This window comes from Lissotriton helveticus, chromosome 12 (assembly GCF_964261635.1).
Source record: "Lissotriton helveticus chromosome 12, aLisHel1.1, whole genome shotgun sequence".
NCBI classification, from domain to species: domain Eukaryota; kingdom Metazoa; phylum Chordata; class Amphibia; order Caudata; family Salamandridae; genus Lissotriton; species Lissotriton helveticus.
Window position 1 is genome coordinate 860280992 of NC_136073.1, and position 27856 is coordinate 860308847.

General features: G+C 45.2%; 1 long non-coding RNA gene across 5 annotated transcripts in view; it reads left to right on the forward strand.

Moving 5' to 3' along the window:
* The window catches only part of LOC144798872 (uncharacterized), a 1194519-nt gene extending 1172857 nt beyond the window's left edge, over window positions 1-21662 (forward strand). For all 5 annotated transcript variants that reach the window (XR_013603685.1, XR_013603683.1, XR_013603684.1 and 2 more), the window contains one exon: window positions 21051-21662. This is a non-coding gene — a long non-coding RNA (uncharacterized LOC144798872). The remainder of the gene's footprint in view (window positions 1-21050) is intronic.
* Window positions 21663-27856: the final 6194 nt, after the last annotated feature.

Sequence of the window (27856 nt, forward strand, 5' to 3'; positions counted from 1 at the left end):
AGAGAACCATCAATCCGGACATTGGGCAGAACTGGACAATGCCAGAGGTGGGTAGAACTGGATAATGCCAGAGGTGAAGAGAGGGGGCAGAGCGGCATCAACCCGTACATTGCGCAGAACTGCTCAATGCCAGAGGTGAAGAGAGGGGGCAGAGAACCATCAAACCAGACATTGGGCAGAACCGGACAATGCAAGAGGTGAAGAGAGGGGGCAGAGCGCCATCAAACCAGACATTGGGCAGAACTGGACAATGCCAGAGGTGAACAGAGGGGGCAGAGAACCATCAAACCAGACATTGGGCAGAACTGGATAATGCAGAGGTAAGAGAGGGGGCAGAGTGGCATCAAACTGGACATTGATCAAAATTGGACAATGCCAGAGGTGAAGAGAGGGGGCAGAGCCGCATCAAACTGAACATTGGACCAAACTGGACAGTGCCAGAGGTGAAGAGAGGGGGCAGAGGACCATCAAACCAGATATTGGGCAGAACTGGATAATGCCAGAGGTAAGAAAGGGTGTAGAGCGGCATCAAACTGGACATTGGGCAGAATTGGACAGTGCCAGAGGTGAAAGAGGAGCAGGGCTTTAAGTGGGCTGGGTCCCGCCGGTGCTGAGCACCGCCAGTTCTAAAAAGCAGGTGTGGAGACGGGTCCCTGTCGGGCTCTCCGTTTTTTACATCACCATGGGTCGGGGGGAATCTCAAATCTGCAGCAGGGCCACCCTTCACTGCCTTTGATCTAATAACTTCAGAGACTCGTTAAAGTTCTATCACAGTCTCATCATTTCAGAGCTGAAGGATTGTCATATTATATTCAACAAAGTCATTAGTTGTTGCTTATGAAACTAACAACCATTGACAAAACCAATAGTTTTGGCCTGCTGTAGGTGTAATGTTAATTGTAGTGTTATACATCTGGATGCAATGACAGAAACCGCAAAATACCAGCAGGGGCGGCACACTATGCTCAGCACAGATTGTTCGCTTATGTGTTTTAAGCCACGCCCTTAATTACAATGGCCACGCCCCTGTGAGAGACCCGCCCCCGTCCAGTTTTTTCATCCCACTTAAAGCCCTGGAGAGGGGTCAGAGCGCTATCAAACCACTAAAGATACACTGTGCAGTTTCTGGTGTGTCCCAAAAGTACCACTCAAAGCCTCACTTCCAGGCACAGCAGCTCCAATATGTCCTTAGTTGCATTTGTCTGGATAATGCTGCAAAATGGTGAAGCATCGAGTTGCTTAAAATGGATCACATCTTGTATGAGGCACCAATGGTCGCTTCACCACCCACGTGTTGCAATGGAAGCACTTGTGAGAAGTTGGCCTGATATATGATGCTCACTAGTTCTAGTGATCACCTTGTATCAGTCCAAACAACCCTTATGGTGATTGGTTGTAAGTCTACCTTATAGAGCAGCTATCCTAATGGTAGCATGGACAAAGCAGTCTTAGGCTAAACTCTTTTGGCATGTGAAGCCAGCCGTTTTACCACAATATAACCCCTTGAATACCAGATGAAAGGACACCACACAGGTTGTTATGAAAATAAACAGTATATTTATTAATAACAACACCTCTGAACTCTTTATGAGGTCAGAGGGTTAAGCACATGACAATCTCTTAAGAAAAATACGACAAGTTGCACAAAATTACAATGGTGCCCTAGGGGCACGACAAACCATATACTAAGTAAGTGGAATGTGAAAGTCGATAAAAGGAATGGAGCTGTCCAGAGGCTGTAGGGTCGATGGGACCACGCTACACTAACTCTAGGTAAGTAATAGGAGGCCCACGGAACGCGTGTGCAGAGTGTGAACTCACACGCGAGATGCGTAACAACGTCTATGGACAGTACAGTCCAAGTTAAAGGTGAGTACGGACAATCCTGACTAGGTAGGACTAAAACGACTGTGGAACTGGACACTAGGACAGTTAAACTACCCTTGAGCACCGAAATGCTCTCGTTACCTCACCCACGGGCTGCGGGTGCATAGGTGCCAAAGTGTGTCGGGTTCTCGCGTTGAAGTCAATGGAGCCTGAAAGAAAAGATGCTGCAGCCGACCAGGAGGAAGATGTCCGGTGCGATCCAAGGGTGGATCAGTGAAGAAGAGGACCTGAAAGCAGAGGGGACAGTGTTCAAAGTCACTAGCCAGTTACCAGGGTGGAACCAGGAAGGAACCAGATGTTGTCGTCGCGATCAGGTGAAGAGTGGACGCTTGACTCTGCAGCCACGTGGACCAGGAGGTGTCTTCGATGACCAGGATGGAGGCACGAGCTGTCCCACGCAGGCTCTCGCTGTCGGCGGTGTCGGATCCGGGAATGGAGTCAACAGGTCTTGGCAAAGGCAACCCACGCAGTGAGTGGAAAAGGCGTCTGGTGCGGACTAGGAGAGTCCGGGGTGCCCCTCTTTTGGAAGGGAGCAAGGGCCAGTCTGGAGCAACCAGACCAGCAGCAAAGATTCAAAGTTTCGTCGTCTAGGAGGCCACTAGCCAGCCAGCAAGTGACCGGACAACGCGTCGAGCAGCAGACAAGCAGAAGGGCCCCACGCAGATCTCGTGGATGCTGGAGGGCTAATCTTCGGTGCAGGGGCTGCTCGGGGCTGGGGCTTCTCAATCCCCAAAGCGCTTGGTCGAGTTTACCTCGGGAGTCATGATGAAAGCGAAGTGCAGGTTCTTTCAAGATGGCCGGTCCCACGTGTCTCGTCGCACCCACGGATCTCGGCTGTGCTGCAGATGTAGGTTGAGGTCGGAGAGGTCTGGGAATCTGGGTCTCGTCGGGCTCTGAAGTCTGGATCCTGGAAGGAAGATGACAAAGGGAAGCCGCTGGACGCTTGATGGTGCCTGCAGTTGCAGGGTGGACACTCCTTGCCCACAAGGGAGATTCTTCAGTCTTCTGTGGAGCAGAACGTCGAAGTCCAGAGTTTCTTCTTGTAAAGTTGTTCAGGATAATCTAATTTAGAATGAGACCAGCTCCTACCTTTATTCTCCTAAAGGGGGCTTCACTACTGACTAGGTCCCTCCCCTGGGTGGGACCAGGAAGGGGGGTGGCTACACCCCCTATCCTTTGTCGGGTTTCCCACCAGAGCTGGGGCAGGGATGCCCCAGCAACTGGTTTGAACCGGTGTATGCACAGGACACCTTGTGTGCCCCAGGCATGTCTCATTCCTTTCAGGCCTATTCTACCCAATACACAAAATCCTGTCTGGGGTGGTGCTAGCACCTCCCAAGGCAGGAAACCCTTTGTCCAAGCCTCCCTCGCTGGAAGGACTCCCAGCAGCAGGAGGTCAGACTTGTGTCTGTGGTGGCAGCATCCATTTTGTGATGCCAAGGCTCGAGTTAACTTTAACCGGGGTTCACAGTTACATACATGTTGTGTCCCTCTAGAAGGGTGGAATGCTACCTCCGTCGCCAGAATTGGCGAGGGAGTAGTATTCCAATTCGTATGACACCTTACTCGACATGTTTTGATAATGTTATACCAGAGTTAGCATTTAACCGCGAGGTTGATAATGCATTTAAGAGTATATGATATATCGTTATCATGGAAACAGCTATTAGGACTTGGTTCCGCAAGCTGCAGACGGGCTCAGCTCATGCCAGAGCACCATCTCACATAATTCCAAGCACTCTGCCTTCAGGATTGATAAGGCCTGCCATAGGAGTGACTGATAGGAATATATGTGTCCATTTTAGGGTTAGATATAGGTATACTATATCTATAGCAAAGGGTGATTACACCACCTTGCCCCAGCTGTCATGCAGCCAGTTGTGTCAGTTTTAGATGGCCAGCCAGGGGTGGCATAATACATGCTTCAGCCCCTGGTAGGCCCTGGGTACACCTATGCCCTGGATACCTAAGGTATACTGTACAGGGACTGATAAGGTGGCCCAGTACCAATTGGTAAATGCACCTAAAGAACATGGTTGTCAATTTCGAGAGAGAACAGCTAGGCTGTGGGTCTGATTAGCAGGCCCACAGCCAGGGAAAGTCGTAAACCAGTGAAGCAAAAAGCAAAAATCTGGGGTGACCATAGGATTGCAGACCCCACTCTCCTACAGCACTAGTGTTCTTTGCGAATATAAGGATATGTGATCAAACATAAGGAATTCATGATGGATCACCAGGTACACCCTATCACACAGTCCAAGACTGGCTGCTATAGACCCTGACTAATGGTGCTAAAGCTTCCCTGTGCAGAAATGCAGTGAAGAGGGGCCCTGAAAGAGCCCTTAAAACTGATAAGCCCATCAATCAATACATTTGCAGAGCGTGCTACTCGCCCGTGAGGGTCTCAAGGCGCATGAATGTGAACCAGTGGTGAAAGTCCCCCATGAAAAGAGTCTGAAAAGTGAGCTCTCCCTTTCGTTAAAACTTTGAGCGGTGGTTACTATTACAGTGGAGCTGTGGTGTCTCCAGTCACCTGTAATAAGAAAATGGCCTATCTGCTCAACTGCCGTAACTTATTACAGTTGAGTTGTGACGTCATAATGCCTGCTGCCGGAGTCAGCAGTCGAGGCGAATGGCAGATCACAGAACATAATTACAGTTTCAGTACAAGTAAGAAAAAAGCTTTTCATTCTCCTGATCCGATTTTCTAAAAAAAAAACAATAATCAGTAGAAACCAAGTATTTATGGAATGATATTTATTTTTTTCCACAATGTAGGTGATTAGCAGGGTTGTTAACATTAATGCATGCTTCTTTATATTCTGAGGTACGTTTTTAAATAAGACTTGCATTCAACATATTCTAATTGATTTGCAGTAAATTACTAATTGCTTTTTGAAGTGTTTAATTTTGCTCTACAGATTCGACTTATATTCTTAATTTCTGCCAACATGCTATCAGTTTCATGTGAAAGAGAAAGACACAAATGATTTAGGCAGTTTATGGGATGGGTGATGGTGTAACCCTGTATTATAAGGAATAAAATACCCTCCGCTGAATTTTGAAAGGATATTACAAGTGACCTCGAAGTTCCATTTACTTATAAAGGAGCTCGGCGTACAGCCTCGTTCCTCTTTATGGCCACAGAACGCCTCTGTCACTTGCAATATCCTTAAAATATGTGGCAGGAGTACTTAAACCCATATAGCAAGCTGTATTGGTACTGAATGTGTTATATAATATGTCTATGGCAGCATGAACTTTTATATCACAACTCAAGTGTAATAAGGTATTACAGAAGAGCTGCTACATCACTTTCTTATTACAGGTGAAGTCACAATTACTGTAACATTACATTCAGGGTTTTGTACATATAATGTATCACAAAGTCCTCTTCCTCCCCGCTCACCATCCCCATTCCAAGCCTGAGTTTTTTGTATACTTGAGTACCGAGCCGAGCCTGCGGCTGCTTCCCGAGCCACAGGAAATCGACCATGGAAACAAAACAAACTGTACTGTTCCGCGTGGTTACACCCACGAAGGATGTGCTCAGAGAGTGTTCATCTGTGAGTGCTGTCGGTATTTTCTGGCGGTAGAGGCCTTAGGTGGCCGCGCTGATCTAAATCCCGGCTTTAGTTTCTTGTGGGCAATATTTGTAGCCATAGATTTTATGACAAAGCCGAGGCTTTGGGCTGCAACGCTGCCAAATCCAGGCTTACACTGTGGACAGAGCTACCTCTGGTGTCGTCCCCTCTAACATATGAACACACTTGTCTAGGGCACTGTGGAAGTGGCAAAATGTGTAGAAATCAGATTAACAAACATATCTCCTGTGATCTGTAGTGGCCCGCTGGACACAGGCACCAAATTAGCTGGGTGACTCAGCCTTTCATGATATTGACGATGATAAAATGATCATCGTTTAAAAGCATTGGCAAACCCAATTGGTCTAATGTTGGTGTAGCCTGCTGTTGGCTTTGGCAATGCTTGTTTGCGTACAGGGCATGAGTGCTGACAAAAGTATCTGCAAAGCACATGATAGCGTAATGAAGGTTGCTTTATATGCAGTAACTTCCAGTGTCAGCGCTTAATCCTCGGTGCTTCCGGGTCGCTGGCTTATTGAAAACACTGAAACAAGCATTGGCAAAACAAATATGTATTAGGAGAGCTATTTTCTCTGGCAATGTTTTGTAGCCATGCTTTACAGCAGTGCGGGTGCTTTTTCAGTGTGGCTAAAACTAATTTTAAAAAGTGCTATGATGCAGCCACGGCTAATGCACTTTTTTGAAATGTACATTAGCGCTGAATGCATAATGGTCTCTTTATTATTATTATTTTTAGCTCTGCTGCACAGCAGCCACACTCCTATACAGCGTGGCTACAAATCATTGCAAAAGTCGACAATGTCCATGCTGTACAACATGAACAAACATTAATGGTAGAGCAAATAGTCTCAAAGGTGAAACCTATTGGCTCTGCCAATGCTTGTTAGGTATTGGCACAACTCTCCTGATACTGAGCAAATCAGTTAATCTCCCCATGCATGAAAAATAAATAACATATGACTGTTAGCAACAAATGCTACAGCATAAAGAAAGCAATTGGACCCATGGCTTGTCTTAGAAAAAATACATTTGGAAGCCGGTAACAACTGTTGTCATAGTAAAAGCAAATAACATTTGTTGTCAAAATATGCATCCATTTTAAAGGAGACAAAGCCTTCTTTGAAGTGTGGGCGGCCTAGTAAAACATAGCTAGAGGTTCAACCAGGACGACAGGGAAGAAGGAAAAAATAAAATAAAGTAGCACCTTGATCACAGCATGATCAGTGGAAGGACAGCAATCAAGATGATGCAATCTGTACTTGGTCCATGCTCCAGCTGAAAGAAGAGGAAGTGTAGCCGGCACACATGGGCCAATTAGAAGGCAGTAAATAAGAGTGACAATGAAGCCAACAAATGCTTATCAGTGGACAGGCTGCCAAGGCCCTTGTTGTATACAATATCTCTTGCAAGCAAGAGTGCATTCAGTGCATGCTCTATTGCAGACGAGACCTAGAAACAATGTGACTGGGATACTCATGTGGGCTGATCCAAGACATGATTAACAATGTCTTAAGCCAGTAGCTGAAAAGTCTGACACAAAAGAAACAAACCAGTGAGCGTAAGAGGCTAACCCTTTGTCCCTAAAGCAATTACAGAATACAAAATGCTCCCTGTAAATAGCACAAGCATCATACACATTTACCTCAAAAATATTTGCAAAGCAAATCAGTCTCTCGTTGCTAATTTGGAGAGAGCAACGCAAAATTCTCTGCTAGCGCCCAACCAGTCCTGTTGAAAGTTTAAAAAAACGTAATTTTTTTATATTTTGGAAAAGGCCACAGTATTGTGCTTCGCAACCCACATTGTGTCATTGCCTTGCGGAGCGTTATGCAATTTGACGATGCAACAACACACATTGTGTCACAGAAAGTGGCGGTCATTTTGAAAGTTTAAAAAACAATCTTTCGTTGTTTTCTTTGATTTTTGCATAGCAATGTTACCGCAATTGACTTTGCTAATTCCAGAGACGTTTAAAAGCCTCAGTCAATGGCAAAGCCAATAGCTGCTACTGCCATGGACAGTATAGTGCAGCAGGACAACATTTTATTTATTTTATTTTTGCAAATGTATATAGCGCGGACATGGCCCGAAGGCATCATAGCGCTTTACAGCAATTGCATGATACAAGGGTGCAGCAAGTTACAGTTGTTACGATAATTACGTTCCGACATATTGCATCAGTAGCTGCGACCAGGACAAAAGTAGCCACTGGACAGGGAGGTACATGGTTCAAGTATTGATTAAGATGGTAGGGACACACAATGAAGGTAGCTTGTCTCTTGGATAGAGTACTTAGGTATGGTCGAGGGTGATTAACCCATGTGTGTCAAACAGGAGAAGCTTGAGGTCCTTTTTGAAGGTGGCTATGAAGGGTATTTGGCGAAGAGAGGGAGGTAACGAGTTCCAGATTCTTGTGACGCTACCAGAGAATGACTGGCTCATGTACCATTCTCGACTGCAGGTGGGGGTTCCACGAGCAGGGATTGGGCATTTCTGGAACGCCTATTTGCTCCAGAGATTTTCAGTTTCTCACTTAGATAGGAGGGTGGAGAGGTGTGCAGCGCTCTGTGGGTAATGAAGGTGGTTTTGAATTGGGACCTGCTTCAATTGGAAGCCATTGGAGAGTTAATAGGGCCGGGGAAAGTAGTCACATTTCTTGAGACCTAATACGCAGCACCATGCTGCATGTAGACTTGCCCTTCAGTGGGCCTAGATAAACTTTTGGAATGCCTTAGAGAAGGGAAATTCCGTAATCTAGTCTGGAGAGGACAAGAGACTGCACCACTGTTTTGAAGTCTTGTTCCAGGATCAATTGTCTGACGCCCCAAAGCAGCTTAAGTTGGTGTTGTGTGCTTTTGGCCGTGGCTGTGATGTGGCTGTGAATAATTAGATGATTGTCAAGTGTGATACCAAGGGATCTATCACTCTGGACAATTGCAGGGCAGCCATCCAGGGCGGGAAAGTTGGCCATCCATTCATCTACTGGTGTTTTTGCTTTTGGAGGTGAGGTCAAAAGAAATTCTGCTTTAGTTGGGTTGAATTTTAGATGATGGTGAAACATCCAGTTTTTAATCTTTAGGAGCGTGATTGTAAGGAGGGCAAGTTCTTCAGGGGAAGAGATTTTCATGTATATTTGAGTGTCGTCAGCATAGAGGAGAAAGAAAATCCTAGCGTATCTGAGAATCACACTTAGTGGTTCTAGGTACAGGTTAAAGAAGGTTGGGGAGAGGATCGAGCCTTGAGGGACCCCTTGATGTACATTGACTGGTCTCAAGAAAGCACTGCCCATTTTGTTAATTTGGGAGTGGCTGATTAGGTAAGAGGAGAGCCAATTAAGACTGTGCCTTCACAGCCCATGCGTTGTTTAAGAGTGCGAAGGAGGTCCAGATGCTTGAAAGTGTCGAATGCAGTGGACAAGTCCAGGAGGACCAGGAGGCAGGAGTTATTTTTAGGATTGCAGTTTTTGTTCTGTGGCCCGGGCGGAAACCTGATCGGAGAAATTCTAGGAGGTTGTTTGTTTGAATGTGTGAAGTGAGCTAGGAAGCAACACAACCTTCAATGACTTTGCCTAAAAATAGAAGTATGGCGACTTGGTGGTAGTTGTTCATGTTCTCTGGGTCGAAAAGATGGTTTCATCAAGAGAGGAGAGACTTGACCCACTTTTAGTCGTTCTGGAAATAGGCCCTGTTGAAGAGAGGAGCTGACCGTGTTGGTGCAAAAGATTTGCTTATAGACTCTGGAATGGTGCCCTGAAGGTGGTTCGAGGGTTTAACTTTGGAGATTGTTCGCTGTAGGTCTCGTTAGGAAATACGGAGAAAGAGGTCCACGAATGAAGCGCATTGCACAGTAGAATTTCAGTTTCTGGCGGTTCACTGGTGTGTAGCGAGATATGTATGTCTCTTATTTTTCTATCAAAGAAATCCACAAAGTTGTTGCAGCGAGCGCTGGTGGCCGAAGAACTGAAGTGGTGGAAGGGTTTGTAGTTTGTGCTACTACCTTGAACAGGTGCTTTGGTCTGTTCTTTGCGGAATTCACGACTGAAGTGAGAGGGTCTGGCTCTAAGGATTCAGTCTTTGTACTGTTTTGGTGCAATGTTAAGCTTATTCATACTGAGAGGGCGCTAATCTCCATTCTTCCTCACACTTTATGATAAGCTTCCTTTCTTCTTAAAGTTCTTTTGAGAACCAAGGATTGAAGGGTTTTGGTCTAGATAATTTGCACTTCAGGGGTGCAAATTCTTTGATAAGGGATTCCATGCAGGAGTTGTATTTGTCGGTGGCCTCAATAATATCAAGGTGGGGGTAATTGAGATTAGGGAAGGAAGGGTCATTGTGGCCATAGCTTCTATGTCAAGGTTGGAGGTGTCCCTGAACCATATTTGCTCTTTCTTGGGTTGTCCAGAAGATTTGGTATAAGAGCCAGAGAGGGAGAATGGGACCAGTCTACTGGAATGGGGTTGTATGACTGTAGAGTAGGGTAACTGGAGATTATCAGGTCAAGGTTGGCGCCTTTGTGGTGTGTGGGTTTAAGGCGGTGTGGTTGGAGATTGTTGAAAGACTGTAAGGTGTCCACTAGGCTGTCACCCTCAATTCCCCAGTGGATGTTGAAGTCTCCATGGAAGATCATGTTGTCTGAGCTGATCAGTTGAGAGGTGAAGAGATCCATATATTCCTCGATGAAGGAATTCTTATGACCCGGTGGATGGTAAATCACATTCAGTCTGATGTTGAAGGTAGTGGATGTGAGCATTTCTACCGACATGCATTTGAAAGACTGAAACTGAGTTGTTCGGAGGATCCTGCATCTCAATGCATTTCTGTGAGCGATTGTGAGACCTCCGCCTGGTCTATCTTTTTGTCTCTACATATGATGGACAACTTGGGAGCAGGTAGAAGGTCTAGAGCGTGGTTAGATGAGTTGTTCAGCCACGTTTTCAGTGACGATCAGGATATCAAGATTATGGTCCAGGATCGAGGCTGATATATCAAGGTAGTGTTTGACTGCAGACTGACAATTGTGTAGCATGCAGTTCAGGGAGAACCTGCTGACTCTCTGGCTAGGCTGTTGAGGGAGGGAGGTGGAGTTTGTATCAAGTTAAGAGGAGGTGAACGTACACCAGGATGGCGTGCGTTGGATAGTCTGCGGTCTGAGATAATGGTGGAGATCGGGAAGCCCACTGCTGGAATAGAGGGTGGGGGGTGGAACTTGAAGCTGTGAACTCTCTAGGAGAGAGTATAGTTCTGAGATGGCTGCGGGAGATTGTGTCCATTTGGGTCTGGTTAGACGGCTGTCTCTCGGTATGTAGGCGGGTGTGGGGTCAGTGGGGGTGAAGGAAGGAGCATCAACAGGAGGATAGAGAGACGCTTAGATGGGGGAGAGGCAATGAGCGGATGTCGATTCTTCGAGAGAGGTGCGAGAACGAGGAAAGGCGCTTGTTGAGCAGAGCCCAGTTATGTTCATCCGTTATGATTGGGGGAGATGTGCTGCTGGTATCTGGTGTTAGGAGATGTGATGGCAGTGGGCGATGAAGGAGGGGAGGGGCGGGGAGGCATATGGGTCGACTGTGGGGCAGAGAAGAGGGAGGGGAGGGTAAACGGAGGGGGGAGATACAGGTGTGTGGAGGTTGGAGATGGTCTGTGGGGAGGGGTGTTCATGGTCTGGTGTTGGCTGTGAGCAATGGGCTGAGGGGGGCCTATCACACTGATGGGGAGTCCAGGGAGAGAGGGGTTGTCTGGGTGGACCCATAAGGGGTAGGGAGTGGGTGAGGGGTGTTAGGGATGAGTGGAGAAGGGGAGCGCGGAGGATCATCGGAGGGCTTGAGGGTGGGATAAATAAGGTTGTCTGTGGCCAGGCTTGTGTCGTTGGCTTGGTTCATGATTTCTTGTTGTAGATGTAGATAGCAAGGTTGCCCGAGAGGCCAAAGGCAGAAATACATTTCTGCTTGCGACCAAAGGGTATGTTCGAGAGCGAGAGGAGGATGAGAGAAAATTGCATAGGGACCTGATCAATAGATCAGTGTTCTGTGTAAAGAGGAGGTCGGTTTTGAGGGCGCCTTTGCGTTGGCAATGATATTGGTCTGCAAAGAGGTTTTCCGGATGGTATTTCAGAGGCCTATGTTTCAGGTTTTTCTTTGCATATTTGGCAAGATTTGGGGGGCATTTGATCTTGAAAGCATTGGTGCCAGACAAGGACTGGCAGGATGCGATGGTGGGGAGCTTTGGCCAACCGGTGTCTCCGTCATGTTAGAGGGTGTTACGAGATGGACTGTAATAGGTATGAATTAGATCACCATTGGCAGAGTAACGATCGGCGTTGGGCAATCGTCCTCTGCCTTGTGAGGTGCACTATGTTCCAGGAGAAGGAAAAACACCGAAAACGGAGCAAAGCCAACATTAAAGAGCAGTGAACAGAGTCTGACAAAAATCCATCCATTCAAAAGCAGAGGTCTGTGCAGTATTGTATACAGTGCTGTCTGCGACAGACAACCCGACCTGTCGGGAGTGAGATTGAAAGAAAGGCTGTGTTAACAACTGCCTCTCACAGCGCCATGAAGCGCCAGAATTGGGCATGCCGGAGCTGCGCTAAAAGGAATCTAATATTCTTCTTGGTATTTTGTGTTCCAAGTAAATGTACATTACCAGCATGAGGTCATTTGATCTGCAATGCTGCATTATGCGGACAATAAACGCAAATAAAGTAAATGCATGTCTGTAAAGAAAAAATATATCTGGAATGAACTAAACCTGGCAGATGATGCCAGAATACTAGGCTGTGAATCTGTATCAATTTTTAGGTCGAGCTGACGTTAGCATTCATGCGAAGCATGAATGCTGTCAGCTCGACAACTAATGTGATCCGTTTTCAGGAGAGTGGACACCAAAGTGTTACGAGCGTCAGATTTGACCTCGGGAGCGAGCGTCTGGTAGCTGCGCATGCGCAAAGCCGCTGCGCATGCGCAAAGCCCTTGCTCACACACAGGCAGCCCCCACCTCTCTGCATGCACGCACGCACACACACACAGGCGCGCGCATGCACACGCAGGCATACAGCACCCATACAGGCACACATACAGGCACACTATCCCCTACCTCGCATTCTCTCTCAATCACACACAGTCACGCATGTGCACACACGTTCCCTCGCGCACACTCGCACACACTCCCCCCCCACGCATACAAACAGGCACGCACGCACTTTACATCAGCCCTGGGCCCCACTCACCAACTGCGCTCTTCCGGCGGGGCTCCTCACGGCGCGTCTCCATCTAAATCGGGGCTCCCTCAGGTCAGAGGAGCCCCGCAACAGGCGCCACACTCCTCCTTTTCCCCGGCCCCCTCCTGGGGACCCGGGCTACCCCGGACGGCAGGGCGCTCCATGCGCCGGCAGCTCGCGGACCTGGGGAGGCGGGACTTCCGGTCGGCCGCGAGCGGATTGGCCGGCCGGCCAAGAGCTTTCCGGGTGCTTGTGTTAAAAAGAGTAACCAATTGTTATTTTGCCTCCGAGATTTTTTTAAAATATGCATTACCCATATTTAATCATCTTCTTTAGGTTATGTTTCAAGTCAAGAAAAAACAACAAATATCTTGTTGAAAGAATGTCGATGATTGAATTTTAGATATTGCCTTTCTGTTTTGGTGAATGCTCCCTATAATAAGCTATGATGGCGTGATTTACGAGTCTGTACCGCTTTTATCAGACTGAATGAATATCGGCTGATCAGTACTTGCAGAAAGAATCATTTAGTCTTATTGGAAGCAGGAAAAAAAAGTTTCGTTGATGCAATCTCCACATTGCTCAATAAGAGGAAAAAGATCTGACATTTAACTGGCACGCTAAGAACGTAGCGGGAGGACCACTGTAATGTGTCACCGGTTTCACAAATGGGAAATGCCAATCTTAAAGGGTCCGTAGAGTGAATGATGTTAAGTGGACCTCATAACCACCGCTGACATCATCAAAACAAGCAACATCTTAGACTTTTTGCTAATGGTCATTGATAAACCTGCAGGGCTTGGCAAAGAAACTGTTTCGCTCTACACTCGATGGCCCCTTTAAGAGCACTTTATCCATGTTCACGTGTGTTACGAAGAGGCCTTCGCCGAAATCTAGAAAGCAGTCTCTCCATCACTAATTGGTCATTACAGTGGACAAAGGGCCTGCTTTAAGATTCTTATTTATAAAGCACAATGTGAAACCCAGAACAGAATCCATTGGGTGAATTTTCTCGACCATAAAGATTGCACGATCAAGGAAAATTTTCCAGGGTATTTACCTCCATATTTATTATTCTACTCAAGAAATGTTAAGAATTTTCAATATCAACAAAGGAAATCAAGCTCAAATTATTAAAATGTTACCATGCCGAATATATCTTCTGCTATCTTAAAGCACAACTGAAAGCAGCTGCCTTAAGAATGCAGGAACAAAATGCAGCAAATCAATAAAGCATGAAAAGCCAAAGCACAGTAGATACTGGATCCAAGAAATAGGAATGAGCCAGAAGCGGAACTAGTTAGTTAACCTGTGCCCTAGACCTGTCAATCTATTCACGCAGATGGTCCGGAACAGCATCAGTTGTGGCAAACATACATTTGGTAGGCTGTCCCGGAATTTTTTTTGGGTGGGAGAGGGTTGTTTAAGAAAAAATACAATGAATAACCAGATCTTCGTGAGTTCATTCACAATTATATTATTTACCTCCAACAGACATATCTGACGGGACCCAAGTATGTAGATGGATTTTAATGATTTGATCTCAAGACTAGCTAAAACTTGGGCCCAAGGTCCCCTTAAGGGGGCAGTTTTTTCCTTCATCGATACGAAAATGGAATTAAATACAGCACAGTAGTAAAGGAGGAGCTGTAATGTCCGGATATTGCAACTGGAAAATTAGGATATTACTGATAAGTCCACAATGTTATTATGTAATTTATAATATTCCTCCCACATTGGAACTCAAAACAAACATGATACCATAATACTAGAATTAATCCAGAAGATGTCAGAGGAATTCCTTTGTGGTCACATGATAATAATAGATGATTTTGACTATAATATGTTATATGACCAAGCGAACAATGAATGGTGTGTCAGGCAAAACCATACCTGGGCTATCCCAGATACAAGTATTGGAAAGAACAAACTTAAGAGCCCTCAATGTCAGAAAAAAAATAGTATATACCAATAAAGTTTACTGCTCACTCAAGCTTTTGAGAGGCCGTCCAAGACTATTTGTTTGTTACTACACCTTTATTCCAACATTGTCTGGACTTGATGATACGGGGTAGCATAGAAAGCGATCATAGACCTCAAGTCATAACAAGCATTTACAATGCAATAGGTCTCGGGTTAATTAAGCTTAAGCTATTGGCATTGCTAAATATTGCAACACCAACTGCAACAAAAGCGATTGGTGTTGCATTATTTAGCAATGCCAATAGCTCAAACTTTAATAATGCGAGACCTATTGCATTGCAAATGCTTGTTTTTATTGCTCTGATCGTCAGCAGGAAGTGTGTTGAGGCTATGTATGTCAACATTGCCATCTAGTGGTAAGTGACGGTAGTGCGTGAAAAGTAAAATTAAAACAGGCGCCCCTTGAAAATCAATTCTAGACAGCCAGCTGCCTGGTTAGGCATTCTTAAACGATTTTAACGCAAAAACAAAGCCAGAAGGCTCCCAGTCAAAGGAGCCAGGCAACAAAGACTCTACAGCTTTTAGTTTATCTTAAAGAGTTCTTCCTTCACTAGTAGCTGGACAGAATCATGATTAGGCCTGGGTGGACTCCGGGGAGTTTTACCCCGCAGAACTCTGTTAAGTGCTGTAAAAACTGTGCTGCAGAGTTCCGCCAGTGGCAGCTTGTGGTGAGTCCCGCTGCTCGCATTGATTTTTAGCTCTGGGAGTTTGTCCTGCGCTGTAAAATCAGTACGAACACACCGCGCCAGAACACTACACGTCGCGCCAGAGTGCGCTGCTGCTTGGGCCGCTCGCGTAGGCAGCTTCCTCACGCCAGCGACAGATTTCTCAGCGCGAGTGGCCATGACCTGCCGTGACTGCCCACATTGAGAAATCTCGCCAGGGGTAGGACTAGCGTGCATTTTTTTCTCACAAGTGGTTGTCAGCTTAACGTTAGCGAGAGAAAAAACTCTGATCCGCATCAGTTCGTGGACCTTTTCGGAACTCCGCGTGGTGTGGGCAAAGCTCCGCAAACCCTGCTTGCGGAGTGGAATTCTTCACCCATCCCTAATCATGATGGACTTTTCTGTCGCTGAGCGCTTATTTTATGAGCCTGCGGGATGTAAAGTGAATTATTTTAAAGTCGATATTTCTCTGTTAATGTTTTATTTTAAGACAGCACATCTCAAAAAGCAGAAAGATGCAAAGCTTGTCCACTGCTTCAGTACTCTACTATCTGAAAACAAATCACTGAATCAACAAAACATGGGGTTAAATGAATTGACTATACACCCCACAGGCACATAAAACAAGTGCTTGGCTCTGCGCCTGAAAAATACCCCAGATGACAAGTTTTTCTATACATCGTCTTAGTAACAGGGCGTGTATGATTTATTTTCAGATTCTGGAGTGCAACTTATTGCCACGGCACAGTTGGCACACAATATGTTGTTTCTCAAAGTTGTGAGGGCTCTCCTGCTGCTCAACATATTGGCTGAAGTATGTTTGATTTAATTGAGTCATCTAGAGTTATTCGGCCATTGCTGTCTCATAAGCCATGCACTCCTAAAATATTAGGCAGAAAAATGGACTAACTTCTAAATTTTTAGGAATTTCTTGCCTCATGTGCAAAGAATCGATTCAGTAAAACTGTTCACAAATTGCCCACCGACTTTTACTGAATCATTATTGATCTTTCAAACTGACCTAAGTACCGATAGGTTTCACAAAATACAGAATCTTAGTGGGTTGTAATTACCACCTACCTCATCAATACTCATGAGAGGTTGCACATTGCAACCAACTGCGATTAGCACAATCATAGGGTTGGTGGCCTGCTGCGGTCAGTGATTGTTTATTAATAAAACAACTTTTTTATGCAGCCCGTTTTCCTTTTGGTAAACGGTATGCATTAAAAAAATGGAAAAGTTACACAAACCTTTTTAGGAGTTGGCCGTGGTCCCACGTACTTCTGATATCATTTGGCAAATTTCTAGCTGCCTCCTCCTTAGGCAAATGGATTTATACTGAAATAAGTGTTCTAATAAAGTAAACTACCCAACTCCCAAACACTTCTGTCTCTTCCCAGGAAAGGTCATGAATTCCTGCCGAGGAGTAGCTGTTGTGTTTCCCCACTGCCAGGCCATAGTAACTTGAAAATACAATTCTCTGCATCCATGGTATACGGAACCAACAGCTGCATGTAACAGGGTGGCGTGAAGTCAAACAATGCCTTTTGCGAAGCCGTAGAGTCTCACACTTCTTTGCGAGGTTGTGTTCCTCTACTACATCCACCTCCACAGGCATAGGGCAACTCCTAATGTAAACTTCAACATCTCCCAGAAGTAGAGAGAACTCAGTGGGCAAAAGTGGAAGAAACCTGAAAGGTGATGGATTGCTAAACATTTGCTATTAACCCTTGTTGCTTAGCATGTAGATTCTTGTTTCCTTGTGTGTTTTTAATTTAAATGTACCTTGCATCAGACTGAATTTGGGTGCTGAAGTTCTGCTGCTTTAAAGGGAAAGATACTCTGTACAGGGTCCTACCACTGTAACTGCACGAGAGGCTAGGACATGTACACATTGGCCTGATGTGAAAGAGCTCTCACCAGAAATGTTGGGTTGACCCATGAAAAGTTCAGGAGGAACCTATGGAGTGTTGCTTTACTATTATTAATTTCAAAGGCTCGATATCTTAGACACTTATTGGCTTCATATGATAGTCTGACTACGATATTCTGGTACCAAAGCCAGTAGGTGACGTTGTACTGTTGATAGCAATAAATACAAGACTACAGGGTTGATGCTCATGCAATGTACCACTTACAGAAGGAAAGTGCGCCAGTTTAACAGCTACAATTCTTGCTTTATTCTAGAAGATGACACTATTTTTCTCTACAATATATTTTTCATACCACCATATAGTTTTAAAAAACACTGCCAAAGCTAATAGGACTGGCAAAGTGTTTATATATGTTATAATTTATTATGTACTCTTTTACTTACCAATCTTACCTGCTTCCTTGTACAGCGCTCTGATATCCTTACGGGTCATGTTCGTGCTATATAAAACCTTTCAAATAAATAAATAATGATCAATATATCTGCCAGGGATCGCACTCATAACTCTGACAGTACTAGGATTCAAAATCAAGTTAGGTAATGGTCAGACCAAGCTCCTGGGTGTATAGTGAACCTCTTTAATTATCATTCTAGGATTACAAACGAAAATAATGTCTAGTGTGTGTTCGTTTATTCGTATGTGCCCACTAAATGAGAAAATCTTAGTTCAGGGATTCAAGTAAAAAAAAGTGAGGATGCAGAATCCCTTGTGTTTTCAAACTAGAGGTTAAAGTCAAAGTTAAGTTAGAATGTTGAACAATTAGCAGGTTAGTAAAATTGATGACTTTCTGGGTCTGTTCTGTGTTCCTTCCCAGGGTCTATAGCAGATTTCCAGGTAGAGAAGGATTTGGTTAGGTTGGGGGAAAGGAAGCGGGAGCGCAAGCGTAAAATCTGTGGACTCTGGCTCACATTCGAGAGTCTTAATCAGGAGGATCGATAGAAATCTTCTACATCTTTAAGCAGCCTGCCCTTCCCAAACCCTGCTTTCTATCTGGTATTGATAATATAGCCATGGGCACAATACTACATAGAAGTGCATCAGTCAGAGGTCAGTCATGATTGGACCAGGCAAAGAATGTTGGGTTCCTCCTTGTTTAGAAATTCTGCTTATTCCCTATATACTTCATTAGCAGATAATATCACCGCAAAGAGAGTCAGCGGGGTAATGACTTGTCGCACAGACTTCTGAGATCCAGGTCATATATCACAGAAAATGCATAATATAGTCAAAAATGACAGTATCACTCTCAATTATCCATAGGTTTTAAGCATTATGGAAAAGGACACTTCACCCACATTTTTATGGCATACTTCTACATTGAAGTCCTTCTCCAACCCTGGAAGGTGAATAACACCAGGATGACCTCAGCTTTGGTTTTAGGGAGTTCTTAATAGAATTGACTGTATTTATGCAGGGATCCAAGTATACTAAAATGTCCTCAGTGAAAATCCTAAAAAGGTATCACTTTAATAGGTAGGTACCCTGGGTAAGATTAAAAACGGAATTGAGCAGAATGTCTCGCTAACAACTGCAAGAATGTTTCAGCCGTACTCAGTGCCCATTTTTGCCAATGTATTATATTTTAGGTGTGGCAGGGTATACTCAGACATGAGTCCCTTGCTCACTGCTCCATCAGGATTCAAGCAAGCCGGGCCGACGAGGCTGAAATGCCAGAAACCGGTCCCCGGTAGCTTGTATCCTTTCTGGTGAAGAATTGGCTTGGTAGTTTGGTCTGCCCTGTTCCCATGATGCACTGGGCCAGGGACAGACTAATTTGCATATAGCCAGGTTCTGAGCTGGGATGGGGCAGTGAGCTAAATAACGGTGATGGATTAAGCCCTGATCTTTGGACTGGGTAAGAGTGGTCTGCTTAATTCAGACACTCTGTTCATCACCACCCCCTTTTCTGAATCGTTTTTGGCCACTATAGGTGTGGCAGGGTATACTCAGACATGAGTGCCTTGCTCACTGCTCCATCAGGATTCAAGCAAGCCGGGCCGACGAGGCTGAAATGCCAGAAACCGGTCCCCGGTAGCTTGTATCCTTTCTGGTGAAGAATTGGCTTGGTAGTTTGGTCTGCCCTGTTCCCAGGATGCACTGGGCCAGGGACAGACTAATTTGCATATAGCCAGGTTCTGAGCTGGGATGGGGCAGTGAGCTAAATAACGGTGATGGATTAAGCCCTGATCTTTGGACTGGGTAAGAGTGGTCTGCTTAATTCAGACACTCTGTTCATCACCACCCCCTTTTCTGAATCGTTTTTGGCCACTATAGGTGTGGCAGGGTATACTCAGACATGAGTCCCTTGCTCACTGCTCCATCAGGATTCAAGCAAGCCGGGCCGACGAGGCTGAAATGCCAGAAACCGGTCCCCGGTAGCTTGTATCCTTTCTGGTGAAGAATTGGCTTGGTAGTTTGGTCTGCCCTGTTCCCATGATGCACTGGGCCAGGGACAGACTAATTTGCATATAGCCAGGTTCTGAGCTGGGATGGGGCAGTGAGCTAAATAACGGTGATGGATTAAGCCCTGATCTTTGGACTGGGTAAGAGTGGTCTGCTTAATTCAGACACTCTGTTCATCACCACCCCCTTTTCTGAATCGTTTTTGGCCACTATAGGTGTGGCAGGGTATACTCAGACATGAGTCCCTTGCTCACTGCTCCATCAGGATTCAAGCAAGCCGGGCCGACGAGGCTGAAATGCCAGAAACCGGTCCCCGGTAGCTTGTATCCTTTCTGGTGAAGAATTGGCTTGGTAGTTTGGTCCGCCCTGTTCCCATGATGCACTGGGCCAGGGACAGACTAATTTGCATATAGCCAGGTTCTGAGCTGGGATGGGGCAGTGAGCTAAATAACGGTGATGGATTAAGCCCTGATCTTTGGACTGGGTAAGAGTGGTCTGCTTAATTCATCACCACCCCCTTTTCTGAATCATTTTTGCCAATGGCCTTCATCAGGGTTAGATTGTTGTCTAACTAGAGAACACACAAATCCATGCATTCATAAACCTACTATGCACAGTACTTTCATACTTCCATTGGTAGAAAGTAGTAATATACCCTATCTTGGGTTTGGATATGATGTATGGCGGAAGAATGGAACAGTAGGTGATTATGCCAACACATTCTCTTGCCAAAAGTGTGACTACAGAGAGTGCCCCCATTTCACGACCATGAAGCATGTAACAGAAACTAAATATTTAAAGAAATAAATAATAAGCTCAGCGAACCATTGACTTTCATGCTCTTGGTATAACTACATTTTAACTGATCACTTCTGCACATCCATCTAAAAAGAAGTGCTATTTAGATCAGTGGCTGGTAGGTCCTCGTTTTACTATGACAAGGTTTTCTTTCCTCAAGCATTATCCTTTCTGATTTTTTTTATCATGTTTCTGTGTTTAAACCATGTCCTCGGGTCACAGTAATTCAAAGCCAGGAGTGCCTTTTCTTTGTGCCGACAAGAATCCTATTTTCTGTGACATGCATTAAAACTGAAAGGGGTTTCAATAGCAGTTTTAAAGAAAATTCTCTACTTGTAAGCAACCACACTAGTCTTCTATAGAATTATCTGTAAGCCTTATGTTTTTTCAAACTTAAATTTTATTGCAAGCACATGACTGCCACATTCAGGCATAAGCATGTTTTCCTTTTTACTTTTGTGCATATATTTGCAATAAAAAAATATCTATTGAACCAGCTTCACAAGGTCAGACGATTTTTTTGCTAATTCTTTTTTGTTTTTATATTCCCTTCCCTATAGATAAAAGGGCAGATGTTGAGATTCTGGTGAAGGTTACTAGTCCACAAAGGCATGTTGGAAATTCTTGGAAATCACTGTGAAACAAAACGTGGAGCATATAGGTATTTGAAAAAGAGAAGATCTACCCGGTGTCATTTTCATTTTGATTCTGACAAGATTTGATCGCAAATTAAAGGTGGAGTACCCGCTTCAGGAACTGTTGACAGTAACGGTGAAATCATAATGGTCCGTCTTATGGATATACTATAATCAGACAGTTGAAATTTCATAGAGAAATAATTATATGTGGGATAAAGTACCCACTGTCATACATTATAGTGATACGACAAGTCACCCAGGAGTTAATATAAGAGTCATTGAATTCCGTGCTGATTTGCAATATTCTTTTAATGTACAGCATGAAGAACCGGGTTATTTAAGACCCGGCGGCGCCAGGGGCACGCCCAAAGTCTTCGGGTATCACCTGTCTTAGAACACAGAGACACGGAATTCTTCTTGGTGGCGTTAAAGATCAAATTTATTGGCTGCAGCCAGTAACAGAAGTCCTAGAAGTCATCACGGTATGAGTTCTCAGGAGACTGCTCAATTTTACAAAGCAAGTCATCCCTTTTTATGCCAAAAATCACATTCCAGACAAATACCTAACATTTACAAACTGTCCAATCACATGTATCCACACCCAAAGTATCGCATGACAGTAAAACCCACTTTTCAGTTACCCGGCCCATGATCAATCATTGGTCAAACCCAACATTCTTCTTAAGACAGGTCGAACGAACCCATAATAAACAAGCATTGGCATAGCCAATAGGTCTCGCTGTTGGGGTTTTGTAAGTGAGTGTTTAGGCAGAGCTATTGGCTTTGTCAGTGTCTTTAAGCTATGTTGTAGAGCAGTATGGGTGCTGTGCAACATGTTGAAAAGTTATAATAAAAACGTATTTTAAGCACTCTGTATCTGTTGTGCTGGGTTATGCATGTAGTGTTTCCTGTCCCGTGCACGGCAAGGTGTGGTGTTCTGCTGTGTGGTTCATTCTATCTATTGGGGAGAGTTATGCATGTAGTGCTTCCCGTCCCGTGCATGGCAAAGTATGGTGCTCTGCTGTGCGGTGCACTCGATCTATGGTGGTGAGTTATGCATTCATTGCTTCCCGTCTCATGCATGGCAAGGAATGGTGCTCAGCTGTGCCGGTGCAGACGCATCGAAGAAGCGGTCCTTGTGCCCACAGATGCAGGCTATGGGCCCTGAACAGGCTGGTAACCCTCTCTGCTCGGCGGTGACTGCTGGGAGCGTGCACAGTGAATGAAGGAAGCACTCTGAACTCAGTGTGTACAATGTGCGTCACTGGGCAGGCTCAGAAATGGAGTGAGCTTAAAAGCAGCAGCACTGACCTGATATAGGGCACCTCGAGGAGGAGCAGGAGCAACGGAGCGAGCAGCAAAGCCCAGCAGGCTTCCATCGAACCAAGCCCGGGCACAGACTGCAAGGGCAGAGGAGGTGACAGGGGGCGAGGCGGAGCGGGGCATCACGGGACTTGTAGTGCAGTCCACACCAGGCGGCAGCTAGTGGGAGGTGTGCCTTGTCCAAGAGTCCTGGGAGGTGCTGTAAAGGCGCCATCTGAGAGTGGGAGGCAGACACAGAGAGGAAGGCAGCGTGGGAGAAAGAGGGAGTGAGAAGGACAACGAGGGAGTGAGATAAAACTGCGGGAGTCAGTGTTAGTGATAGAGAAACGAAAACACCCCAATTTCGAGGGGAGAGCAAACAAGCACGCGAGTGGTGTGCGCGTCCGCCACAGCGAGACATCTGTTTTGAATTTTCGCGCACGCATCTGGGCACAATAATTCAAAACAGATGGTGCCTGTACGGGTAACCGCAAGCAATAGGCCGTGGGTGGGTCAAAGGAGGGATACGCACCCGCCTTTGCCCATTTGCGTGCTGTCTTTCTTAGAAAGACGCACGCAAATGCCAATAGGCTGTCAGCCTAAAAGAAAACACAAGCACGGGCATGTGAAAAGTTTTGGTGAGCTCCAAGAGGTCGTTTTCCTATTGCAGCGCACGCACGCTGCTATAGGCTCGACCTAAAGTTCTTAATGCAGGTTTAACTTAACTAACACGACTTTTATTACAATGTGTGGACTAAATTCTGCTGTGACAACTCCCTGGACTAAAGGGCTTGTCAATTAATGCAATGGTCATTTGTCACATGTTATTGGCCAAAGGGTGGTTGGAACTTGGGGCGCCCTCAATGCTCAATATGGCTGCATCATAATCTGGGCGTCGCTCATGAGTTGACTATTGCAAAGGCAGTAAACACTCTGTTCTCAATCTGGAGGAAATTGTGGTTGTTGCTTGATTCTGTGGTTGGGGCCTTTAACGGTGCTGCTTGTCACCTCAGGTGCTTGCTATAGACGTCTAGTCTGAAATCTAACAAGGGAACACATTTGCTCGTAAATTGTAAAGATTTACTTTTATCAATGGCCTTCACTTTCATATTGTGAGAATAAGAGTAGATTCCAAAGGTGAATGTTTGTATGTGCATTCATCAAGCTGGAATCTTTAATCATGTTTCCATCTTTGTAATAACTCTAAATTCTCAAACAAGACAACACAAACCCGCGAAACATGGGGTGATCCGCAAGTGACGAGTTCAGGCCCTCATCCTTCCGAGGTCTTTCAGATGAGCACCATAACAGAGGATAACAGACCTAAGTTATGTATCCTAAATTTGTAACATATTGACGATTGATCTTTCAAAATTTATCTTTGAATAAAGCTTGTCAAATTCAATATAAAAAGGTGAGAAGGAAAAGGATTACTGAAAAGGGCACAAGTTCTAGGGATGCTGGTTTAAAACTGAGCCACGTGAGTTGTTTAAGTTAGACACCAGCTAATCTATTAACTATGGCACAAAGTAATCACGGTAAGAAACTGGCATCTGACTTAAGCTTCAAATCTAACCTACAAAGCTACTGGCTGCATGTGAATGAATAAATGAAGATTGGATTTGTGAATGGATATGGTAGTTGAGCTCGGCTTTATATATGTGTCTTGAGATCAAAGTGAAACCTGATAGTTAAAAGTTTACATTGCGACAAGGACGACTTTTATTGTTTCCCGGTTGATGAATTGAATATCCATAAGCTGGTGGCAGAAACACCTGTTGCTTACAGCACCAAAAAACAGAATACCTTAAGTATGAAGTGCCACACAAAAGCATGATATTTTATGAATGAACGAATAAGTCGAATGGAGCAGTGCTTAGGCGCTTCTGGCTGCTATCTGCCTTGCAGTAAATTCAGAAAGGGTGAGTCGAGAGTTTCTTTCCTGAAAGATGCGTGCTTTGGGGAGTGAGAAGAAGCACGCGAGTGGTGCGCGCGCGACACAGCAAGACATCTTTTTTGAATTATCGCACATGCGTCTGGGCACAATAATTCAAAACAGATGGTGCCTGTGCGGGTAACCGCAAACAATAGGCCGTGGGCGGAGCAAAGGTGAGATATGCACCCGCCTTTGCCCAATTGTGTGCTGTCTTTCTTAGAAAGATGCATGCAAAGGCCAAGAGGCTGTCAGCCCAAAAATAAAACACACGCACAAGCATGTGAAAAGTTGTGGTGAGCTCCAAGAGGTAGTTTTCCAATTGCAGCGCATGCGCGCTGCTATAGGCTCTACCTAAATCAGTGAAGAACATAAAAACTGAAGTGTCAGACCTCAATACATTGGTCAGATCTTTATTAGATCTTGCCCAGCAGCTTTAGTACAGATTGGAGGATGTTAAGGAGCACTCACGTTGAAGAAACCTCACATTTTTTTTAAACCTATATTTTTCAGTTTTATTATAAACAATACAGCAGCACTGAATGACATAGTAGGTATACAATCAGGCACCAAAGAGTCAGGTAAGTAGGCACATCTCCCAACAGGTCCCACAATAACTTTTTCTGAGTCTCCTGACACTTAGCCTCCTACACAGACATAAATATGCATTATAATCCAGGTTACCCTGTTGTGAGACACCCACTCCATCTGCGTTCTCCCCCATCAGATTCCCCATTTTCGATATATCCTTATCACCAGAGGAGGTTATAACCACTTCCGGATCTAGAAATGCATCACACAGATCCTTCCATTCTATTACTTTGTCATCCTATCAGGCAAGTCTAATGTGAGCTTCCTCTGCTACAGACAATTCTGACCCATCACTACGCCAACGAGTAAAATCATGGCTAGAATAAAGATGTGTAGTAGTGGGTCCATGCAGGTTGTGGGTTAACCTCTAAGTTTTAATGAAGCAAGGTACATCCTCCTACTAAGGGTCACCGGAGTAACTGACTCGTGGAATCAGAGTCCTCCAGTCCTTCCAATCCTTACATCACCACAAGATGTCAATCTGACCTGCAAATGAAGACACTTTGAACCAATTACAAGCTGCTGAGGAAAGCCAAAGAACTGCTCAAAATAACCTTCATTTACTATCCGTCTAAGATCTATTTTAAAAAAGAAAATGCACAGCTGCACTTAATACTAGATCCAAAATAGCTAAATTTCTCAAAAGCCTCAGCTTGTGCCTTTTCTGTTATCACTCTCAAACTCTGGAACAAACTATCAAGACTGCACCCTGGAGAGATCCTACAGGACTTTCATTATTGAAACAAATCAAAACCAATCTCAATTATTTGAAAACTTGTGAGCACTAATAAAATCCAAATAGAAAAAAACATTACCACTTTCACTATGAAAAACTATTAGCCTTATACGTTACATGCACGCATCTGATGCAGAGCCTGAAACAATAATAGCACATCACCCCCATCATGATGGAACTCACATGGCTCCCCTTGATGCCCCTCTTCCACTAAACCAGCTGCCTCACTTACAATGCCATCACGACCAGCAGCCACGCTTATCTTGCCGCTTATCTTGCAGACAATTTCACCAAGTCTGGTGGTTTCCGGCACACCTGCAGCCAGGACACCATCAGACTGCAGACTAAGAAGTGACCCAGAACCTGGAACATCACCCCCATATCCATCAGGACTGCCCCAATGTTGGCTCTTCCAATTTATAAGGCGCACCTCTTCAAATAACACTATATTACAATGCAGTAACAGTCCACAAACGAGCTACTCATTCTATCACTTGTTGACCGTACGCTTGTCTGTGACCCTGCATGGCACTCCACGCTTGCGCTATAAGAATACTACATAAAACTTCTTTATTAACATTTTACAATACCATTGGGGAAAGTCATTGAAAATGAAGTTCACGGACCAATACAGCATCCAGTCATACATTCATTTGGCATTGTTCTTGCTTTAGGTGGGTGCGCTTTTATCTTGAGTTTACATGCGCACTGAGGCAAGCAGTGGGAGGGTTGGCAGAACTGCAATGGAGGTGCTGAATATTGCACTTGTGACCCTGCTCTGTGGAGAGTGCCAGACTGATCTATCTGCTCCAAACCCTGTGTGCCGATCATTCGAACAGCCCTTCTCCTCTCCACTCCTTGAGGGCAGTCGCTCATCCGGGTCAGATTCTAATGCAAATAGTATCGAGTCCCAGCCCATCATGTAGGCAGCTTGCCAAGACAGCCAGTGTGGTAGCCGCAGCACATCATACTCCGTTTTCACCCAGTGGCACACAACCACTCTACCAAGCTGCAAGCAGCGGCACCGAACTCGCACTCTAGCGTACAGCTATTGCACATCTTGCCGATACTAGGAGTCTGTTTCCCATCTTATCCGTCTTGGGGCGGGGCATCAGGCCGAGCAGCTGCATGTTTTAGGTGTGCTGTTGTGTTGTCAGCCCATGTCGCATGTGATAAATGTGCGCACTGCGGGCCAGAACAGTTGCAATAACTCACATTGCCATGTCATGTGGTAAAATCCTCTGGTACATTTGTGTGGCACTGTGCCGAACATTCTCTGAAGGCGTAACGGGGTGAGGTACATGCAGAGGACATAGTTAAACTGCAACAGGCAACAGCTTCACCAGTGCATATCTCAAGGGAAACATCATTAACAACGAAGGCAGTACTACGCGTAACGTTTACAACGAGGCACTTACCACGTAAACGTCTTTCCAACGCGTATGCCTTCAACGATCGTATTTACCACGAAAAAAAAAAACCGAAGGATTAAAAAGGGGGGTTGGGGGGGGTCTCCCCCCCCATAAAAAAACGATCCCGCCGTGCCGAAAAAAACAGTGTCATAAGAGAGGAAGCGGAATAAACTTCCGTTTCCTCTTTATGACGTAAGAACGACGTGGCAAAGAAGATGAGGGGAAAACGAATTCCGTGGTAACGCATGCGTGGAAAAGGCATGCGTTGCAACGGAATTCGTGGTAACAACATATAACCATATCTCAAGACTCTCGGAAAGTAGCTCAGGACTTTTCTTCAGTCTGTCTCCGTTAGTGCAATCTAAAGGTCCAGGCTCTAACGCTCTCTTAAGTTGCTGAGGGTTCCTTCCACCCATCTCCTGAATCAGAGCCCTGTATATACAAGTGATCCAGTGGCGCGTGGTACTGTTATGTCTCATCTCTCTATGGCCTTTCTAAGTGCTGCTTGTGCCACAAACTGTCCAGTGGGATAGCATACATCTTTCGGAGCACTTCGAACGAGAGGGCTGTCACTTCCGTGAACAGCCGTCCCAGGTCAACTACGGAGGTCTGGTCAATTGGGATCAATGTGCCATCCGCTGGACCCTGGCAAAGACCGGCAAGGGGAAGGTCCAGCGAGTATGCCATTGCAGCGCACCTGCATCGCCAGTAGCGCATCCAGAAATAACGTGCAACTGTCATCAAGAGTGGTAAC